Source organism: Mandrillus leucophaeus, unplaced genomic scaffold (assembly GCF_000951045.1).
Source record: "Mandrillus leucophaeus isolate KB7577 unplaced genomic scaffold, Mleu.le_1.0 Scaffold143, whole genome shotgun sequence".
Taxonomy (NCBI): domain Eukaryota; kingdom Metazoa; phylum Chordata; class Mammalia; order Primates; family Cercopithecidae; genus Mandrillus; species Mandrillus leucophaeus.
Genome location: NW_012101399.1, coordinates 3,046,032 through 3,055,049, shown reverse-complemented (window position 1 = coordinate 3,055,049; position 9,018 = coordinate 3,046,032). Strand labels below are relative to the sequence as shown.

Genomic DNA, 9,018 nt, shown 5'->3' with positions numbered 1-9,018 from the left:
CTGTCTCAATTCCCCCACTAGACAGTAAGCTCCTTGAAGGCAGGAGCCATGCCGTGCTTTCGCTTGTGCCTACTTCAGCTTTAAAGAAGTGGTTGACAGACATATCCTTATGAATAAGTGCAGACCTAAAAGGGTAGATGACCCATGATGATGAAAAAAGAGAAAGTGCAGGAGCATGCGTAAGCTGATACAAAGGCACAACTTGCATTGTTGACTGAGTTCCATGTGATTGTGTTTCTTCTCCCTTACCCTCATTTGAAAATTAATGAGTTAAAGTAATTCTTAGGATATGAAACAAAACTAAAGACTTTACTTATTAGAACCACACACACTTTTCCAAACAAGAAACATCTGTCACAGTTACTCTGTTATACTTGTTACTCTTTAGGCAATTATAGACCAGTTCTTTAACAATCAGAATATTAAACTCCGTGTGTGTGTCTGTGTGTTTAAGATACTGTCTGTAAAGTGTAAAATGAACCCTGTGTTATATATTGCTATTATAATCTGGGTGAAAAGCCAAAAAAAGGAATAATGATCAGTGTGCTTCTGACCTGTTCATAACACATAATCTTGTATTTGATTTGAGTCGTTATAAAAACAGATCTCTGAACGTTTCATTTACTGATATGTTTCAAGTTCCTAGCAATGGCTTAAAACATATTCTGCAAATAAAAAAAGACTATCTTGCCAACCAGTCTATATACACAGACGACTTCTTTTTCTTCTGTTTTTATTTTTGAATTGAGTACATATCCTCCAATAGTTTGAAAGATAATCTGAAATGGAAAAGTCACATGGTGGCTGAGAAGATTTGTTCCTAAATTAGCAGTGGGTTATATTAGCTTTGAACTAACGGGGTATTTAGTATGAATTATTTATGGAGGCATGTTGTTTTGCATCTTGGTTATATAAACTGTGTCATTCTTAGTTACATTTAAACAAATGTAGAAAAATAAAGGCTTAGTCTGCTATTCTCTAAGAAGTACACTGAGTGAGTATTTTGAGATGAACTAGAAAATTCACAAAATCTTTCTTTGGCAGGGCAAATATATGGATATTGAATTTGACTTTAAAGGCGATCCGCTAGGAGGAGTAATAAGTAACTGTGAGTATTTTTCTTGAGTCCTTGTAAAGAAGTTCAGAATACTAAAACATGTATTTATAGTAGAATAGTTTAGATACTTGTGTCTTTGAGGCATAAGAATATGTTTCCTTGCTTTATTTTTAAACTTTAAGCTTTGCATTTCAGATTATTTTATAATATAATGTAATTTATAAATATTTTTAAAGATCACTTAACATCTTTACCTTGGAAAAACTTTTTAGGAGTTTGCTAAATAAATATTTGCCTTACTATATTCTATAGGTCTTTTTAAAATCCTGTAGGTCTTTAAGGGAATCCTGTATGAAAAAAGATCCTCTAAGGGTTATTTTCTTTAACAAAATGTTTATGATAAAAAAGCAAAATATAAATAATTGGTTTTAAATTAATAACTTTTGGAGTAATATTTATTCAATAAAAGGAGTAGACCTGTACTTTAGTCTTACTTTGAGAAATGTTGCTTCTCTTCCAGTGTATTTAAGTGATTGGAATGTGATACACTTGTTAGGTAAAACAGGTTTTTTTTAAACTTTCTTTAGACATGATTTTTGACTGTGGAAGTGAAATATTCTATGTGAAAGGTAAAAAAAACAAAACAACAACAACAAGAAAAACAGTCAGATGAGGTCTGCTCACACTAGCGTAGGTGCAGAGTTTTCTAAAGTGGGTATATGAGCGCCACACGGGGTTTTCAGTGTCTCTTATAAAAATGACAGTGCTGTCAGTGCTTGGGAGCTGTGGCGCCCACGGCACAACCCTGATGTCCCTGCTCCTCTTGACTCTTGGTTGATTAGTTTGGAAAATGTAAGATGATGACTCAGGGCTTTGTGCACCCCAGCCACAGTCTGGTTATCCTCTTGAGTCCTCTAGGTTTTTTGAGGACCATAGATCTGAACCTCTTCCTACCCCTGCCTGCCTCACCATCCCATGGTGCTATTGGGATTGTTAGAATGAAAAAAATTATGTTTAGACCTAAAAAAAGAAAGAAAAAAAAAAGAGTTGACTGAAGTATCCAAAGTGTGCACATTTATTTTTCTTATAACAGTGGCATTTCGTCTTCAAAGGAAATGTTATGCTGAACCCCAAAGATGGTACCGGTGAAATGAGACCTGATCTGGTTGAAGAGGAGATGGGTAGCCCAGAATCCTGGCACTCTCCAATGCCACTGAGATCTTCCTGACTAGCCCTAGCAGAAGAATGCCCTTTGAAAATTATTATTTAGTTAATTTGGTCAAACTATGCAGCTGATGTAAAAAAAAAAAAAATTAAAATCATGATTCAGAGAGTAACCATCTAGGGCTCGAGGTTTCTCACCTTTAAAATGATAGGATTGAATTGGATGAATTCCATGGTTCTTCCCATTTCCAGCATTCTGTAGTTCTTAAATAATTTAATTTCTGGCTGGGCACAGTGGCTCACGCCTGTAATCCCAGCACTTTGGGAGGCTGAGGCGGGGGGGATCACCTGAGCTCATCAGTTTGAGACCAGCCTGGTCAACATGTGAAACCCCGTCTCTACCAAAAATACGAAAAATTAGCCAGATGTCATAGCGCATGCCTGTGGTCCCAGCACAGGAGGTTGAGGTAGGAAAATCACTTGAGCCTGGGAGCCGGAGGTTACGGTGAGCTGAGGTTGAGCCACTGTGCTCCAGCCTCAGGTGACAGAGTGAGATCCCATCTGAAAAATAAATAAATAAAGTTTCCATTTTAGTTTGCCCAACTACACACTTTTGTATGCCATGTGTTGGGATTGTCCGTTTTTATAAGAATGTTTAATTATTAGAGAAATGCCTTGAAGAGAAAGTTTTAATATGAATTGAAGTTGAATGGGATAGTGCTACTTAAGTTAAATGATTTCATACACAAAATATGGGAATAAAAGTACTCATGCAAACTATGTATGATATAACCAAAGGTAAATGATTATAACCCCTGCCAAAGTTGTTAGGAAAACTCCTTTTACAGTATATGGCAGCTGATCAGAGCTATCCAGCTAGTGGTGTGCCTCAGTTTTAAGATCACCATTTTAAGGAATGATTAGTATTTAGTCCGAATGATAACTCATGAGTCTTTAGTGCTTTCTTTTTACAAGACAAATTAACTCTAGCTATAAAATTAATAAAACACTTTTTAAAAATGAGAGTAGGTTTAATATTGTTTTCATTACAGAACTTACAGCTGAACATTTTGGAATGATTTAATCAATATTACTCTTGAGGATTTTAGGAAAATAATTCAGGATAACTTTATTATAAGGATAAGAAAACAACTTTGGTTTTAAATTTTGAAGTTTAAGTTCTAAGCACAAATGTCTTGTCCCCTGATTCTTGCAGTATCCATGGAGAATAAATATTAAACACTCAGTTCTTTTCCAATTAAGATTAATGTATCTTCATGAATGGATTTCATATGGTGTTTGTTACCATTTGTTCCCACAGTGAAATTATTTTGAAATTTGTGGTAGTGGGAACACCCTGGTATTTAAGAGTATCCTTTGCTTTGGAGAGAAAAGGAATACATTAGTGGTAAGAGCAGGAAATTTCATCTTGTGTAGAGAACTGACTCATAGGTGGTCATTGGGAGCTGCTGCCTTCTGGCAGAAGGGAGTTTAAAGCAATGGATACACCATCTTGTGTTCTCTCCAAACTAAAGAAGCTAAAAGTTGGCTTCTTGTAGCGTAGAAAAGAAGACAAAATTTGCCATTTTGTAGGAAGTATATTTTGCCTCCTTTTCTAGCAGCTGCCTAGTGAAAGCATAGATTGTCATTGGCAAAAACTCTTACCTTGAAAAAGGCACAGTATCCCTTGAGCCAATTGTGTACCCAGGAAGTGGAAAGGAAAAGAAAGCCCAGTAACTTCTCTCTCTTTTTGTAAAAGAGACAAATTAAGTCTGGAACTCTCTTGAAAACTACGTATCCCTAAGGTTAGTGTCTTTAAGAGAGGTATTAAAACAGAAGATGGTAAAACATTTGCTTCAATAGAGAAGATAAAATATAGAAACACATACAAATGTTTAGGTAATGTAAAATGATACTTCTCCTACTTTGTTAAGGTTTGTTGGTCTGATAATATTTATGTTTTTGTATTTGGGGATTTTACATCTGGTGTTGTGAACTGGAAGCTTTTGGAAACCAATTTTTAAAATTAATATCACAGGCATTTGGTGGCAGTTTAGACAGTGGAGAACATATGGTACAAGTTGCAGGGATTCTATCTTCTAAAAGAAGAATAGCACAGAGAAATATATGCTATGAAGAAACTGTTATTTCAGATGTGCATATACCTGAGCGAACTATGGACGAGAGAGGTTGTCTTGTTCACATTACCATGTCAAGAGCCTAGTGTAATACCTGACACAGTAGGTGTGTAAGTGCATATAAAGGCAGGCTCTTTTTTCCTTGTCCATTATTTGGGGCATGCCCATGAGCCTACTTTTGCAACTCTTGTTGGTTTATCATGTGGTTTCCAGTGTCTAAACAAAAGACAGCAAATTACTTCATTCTCTGTGCCTCCATTTCTTCATTTTGAAATGAGAATAACTATAGGACCAATTGCATAGGTTGTCTTGAGGTGTAGATTATGTATTAGTATCTAAAGCACTTGTAGTAGTGCCTGGTACATAGTGAACACTCAATAAATATTTGCTTTTTTCAGTATAGTTATTTGTTTGTTGTCTCTAGCCTTTCATCAAATACATGCTCTGTAAGGACAGAGCCTTAGCCTGGTTCATTACTAAATGGCCAGCAACTAAAATTACCATGGCTCAACGCCTGTAATCCCAGCACTTTGGGAGGCCAAGGCGGGCAGATCACGAGGTCAGGAGTTCGAGACCAGCCTGACCAACATGGTGAAACCCGACTCTATTAAAAATACAAAAATTAGCTGTACATGGCGGCACGTGCCTGTAATCCCAGCCACTCAAGAGGCTGAGGCAGGAGAATCACTTGAACTTGGGAGGTGGAGGTTGCAGTGAGCCGAGATTGCACCACTGCACTCCAGCCTGGGTGACAGAGCAAGACTCCGTCTAAAAAAAAAAAAAAAAAGTGTTGAACACCTTATATATATTTGTTGGATGAATTAATGATCACAGAAGTAATTATGTACAGTTGAGAGTTTTTTTGAGAAATAAAGCTTCTGCTTTATTAGAAAATTTTGTCTGAGCTGGGCGCGGTGGCTCAAGCCTGTAATCCCAGCACTTTGAGAGGCCGAGACGGGCAGATCACGAGGTCAGGATATCGAGACCATCCTGGCTAACACTGTGAAACCCCATCTCTACTAAAAAATACAAAAAAAAAAAAAACTAGCCGGGCGAGGTGGGCGGGCGCCTGTAGTCTCAGCTACTTGGGAGGCTGAGTCAGGAGAATGGCATAAACCCAGGAGGCGGAGCTTGCAGTGAGCTGAGATCCGGCCACTGCACTTCAGCCCAGGCGACAGAGCCAGACTCCGTCTCAAAAAAAAAAAAAAATTTTGTCTGAATATTCTGTGCTAATCATTTAAAAATACTTCTAAATAAATACTTTTCCTAAATCCCAGAAAGGCAAACAAAATTATTGGTAGTCAGACTTCTCCTGGTACTGACTTTGTTCAGCTTGACAAAAAAAAATTCGGCTAATTATGAAGGGAGGCAAATGCTGTGATTGGTCTATGTTCCAGTTATTCTTGCTGTACTGCCTGACAACCCCTGCCCCCTACAACCTCAAACTTAGAGTACAACAAGTTTGGGTGTTTCACAGTATTATAACTAGGTTTGGAGAGGAAAGTAACATCCTGGCAACCCGTGTTCTAAGAGGGTGAGGAGGAAGCCTGAAGTAGTCTGGGAAAGCATATGGCATGCCACTTCTGCTGTACTCTGTGTAGTCACAGTGGGCACTAGCTTGCACAGTTTCAGGGGCAGAGACACAGATCATACCTCTCAACAGAAAGAGTGTCAAACAATTTGTAATCATTTTATTTTAGACAGCCACTGTCTGATAGATCGTTTTCAGAAATAGCACAATAATTTCTCACCCTGTGTCCACATCCTTGATGAGTCCCCTCTCTCATTTACTCAAGGCTTGGCTGGGAGATGTATTTTGATCAATGGAACAGTTAGCAAATACAGCACAACCAGATACTTGATGATTGTTGATGTATTGGAGTTTGTCCTCTCTTGCTGATCTTGGGAATTTACTATCACCATCATGCAAATGAGCCTGGGTTAGTCTGCTGGACGAGGAGAGACACATGGAATGAACTGCTAGACATAGGAGTGAGGACGTCTTAGCCCAGATGGCTGCCAGCCAGTCTGCCAGCAGACAACCAACCCGTGAGCAAGCCCAGCAGAGATGAGCCAAGTTGGCTCAGGCCGGAAATATCCAGCTGACACTCATGATCATGAGCTAATAAATGGTATTGTTTTAAGCTGCTGAGTTTTGGGTGATTTGTTATGCAGCAAAAACTAATCGATACAGGGGTGTGATTGATAATATATCCTTTCCCTCACCCAGTTTGGAAGCACTTGTCAAATAGTCACAAGAATCAAGCTGGAGAAGAAGTGGCTTTATTACTGTTAAAGGCAAGGTTGAGGAAAGTGTCTTTTGGTTTATCACCCAAGTAGGTGTGTTAGTAGTCCTTTGGCACTTTGGTAGTGAGGCAGTGATTGACAATATTAAGCAACTGCTGGCCTCTCCTTGTGTGCATTGCCCCATCTGTCTTTTAGCACTGAGGAGTAGAGCCAGATGTGTGCACAGTGTAGGGAACCCAGAGAGCTAAGCCCTCTGTGCATGGCCCTTTCTTCTGCAAACCTCACTGCTCAGCAAAGTCTTTTTTCTTGTCCTGAGGAGGAGTGAGTAAGGGGCCAGCAGGCTGCGGGAGTTACTCTAAGGAGATCTTCCACATGGAAACGTAAAGCAAAAGGAAACGGCCACCCTCCTCACAATGGAGATGGAGGATGGAACAGATTACTCTGGATTGCTTTGTTTTTTCACATTTCTTTTGAATTTATGACACAATTGGCTTATACCTTTATGTGCCGTCTATCTCGTGGCACATTGTTTAATCTGTGTGTGTGCTGCATTCATGCCATTTTGTATGGAACGTGGTTTTACTGTTTTAAATTGTTTGAGATTTACAGCTTTGTTCTTCCTTTTATATCATATATTTGATTTTATTGATGGAAAGTCATCAATAAAAGGCATGAAACTGCCTGTTAGAACGCTTCCTAAAGGAAACTCTGTCAGAGCTTCCTAAAGGAAACTCTGATCAGTTTTCTGGGAATATATGTACTGAGGTGAAATAGAAGACTCCCTGTCTATGGGTCAGTTCTCAGTAGTGAGTGGATATTCCTTAATAAAGTGTCTGTTTTTAATCTGCCTTTTTAAGGTCACAAATCAAAAACTAAGTCAATACATTGCCTAATTTCTAGTACATACAAGGCTGAGCTTTTTTTTTTTTTTTTTTTTAGTTTTGAGTTTTAAAGCTCCTGAAGAAGACAGAAATAGTCAATCATTGTTTGTGAAGTATCTGTAGCAATACAACTGAAATACTAAAATTTCAAAAGAGCAGTGCTGTGACTTCGTAATGGGTTCCTTTATATGAAAGTAGATGCTTTCCCTTTATCTCAGTTTTACTTTGTTGTTCTTTTTACAAAATATGTTTGTCATGAAGAAAGACTCTTTATCATGAAATGAGACTATATACAAATATTGAAGAAGCCAGATGTTGAAATATATCTAAATTAACCTCAGATTAATTAATTAATTCATTAATCTGTGTTTATTAGGGTAGTAAATCAAGATAGTAAGGACCAGATATTTCATTACTTTTATTTCAGGATTGGGTCTAGAATTTTAGATTCAGATACATTCATGAACAAATTTTCAATTATTAGATGAACATTAAATTTGCATCAGAAAACAATCTGTTGTCAAAATACATATATTCTATATGTATATAACAAAATCCTAATAAAAAACAGTAATTAGGTATATAATCAGTTACGTTTTTCTTAGTGCTTTAGAGCCCAAGTTAATTTTTCCTGTACAAACACTGGAAACCCTTTCAGAACTTTAATGCAATATGTCTAGCTATCTTTAATGCTGATTTTATAACTTCAGGATACTGACTTTTGAGTGAAAACTTTGAAGTTGATTTCTTAAAATGCTGCAAAGTACGGTGGAAGTGGGGGAAGAATTGTAATGTCATGGCATGCTAGATGCTTTAGATCCCTCAAAGCAAACCTGCAAATAGATAGAGAATCATGTGAGACCACGGCTGTCGGAGCCCTGAGGTCGATGTTCGTATCTTTTTTCATTTACTATAGTATACATACAAAGTGAATGAATGATTTGGAAGAAGACATTTGCCCCATTTTTTTAATCTTTAAGATTTGTCGTGAGTGAACCTTCCTAGTTGTCAATCTTGAGGGTTATGTTGTCTGTTTTCAGAAAAAGTATAGAATAGATTTTAGAATATATATCCCAATAAGTAAGTAAACATAAGTTCATAATCAGAATTTTCCGCTGAAACTACCATCCGTTATGCCCATTCCTTCACTGGTTGTTTGGTACTTTTTCTTCGGGAGTGATTAAGACAAGAGGAAAAAGGTAGATAAATTATAGTTGCTTAGATCACGGGCACATGCTTGTTGTTTAATGTATCCTTTTGCTTTACTGAGGAGGCATAAATTCACTGAAAGAACCTAAATGCCGCTGAGATGCTTTTTTCATAATATTCGTCTTGGAGCAACTGGAGAGGAGGCACAGGGTCTCTGTAGCCATCAGTTTGAGTGATAGTCTTTCAATCAGGCTTTCATTCTCTTTCTCACTTCACAAGACAAAGCTGATTTTTTTCATAATTAGCCTTAATCAAGAATTTGGACCACTTCTTTTTCCAGGAGAGGACAGTATACATAAAATAATGAAGCTTTTGGGCCGGG

The 9,018-nt window shown here is 37.6% G+C and overlaps 1 protein-coding gene across 1 annotated transcript in view; it reads left to right on the top strand.

Moving 5' to 3' along the window:
- Positions 1–9,018, top strand: part of MYO1B (myosin IB) — a 178,874-nt gene that overhangs the window by 101,165 nt on the left and 68,691 nt on the right. The window lies entirely within an intron of this gene.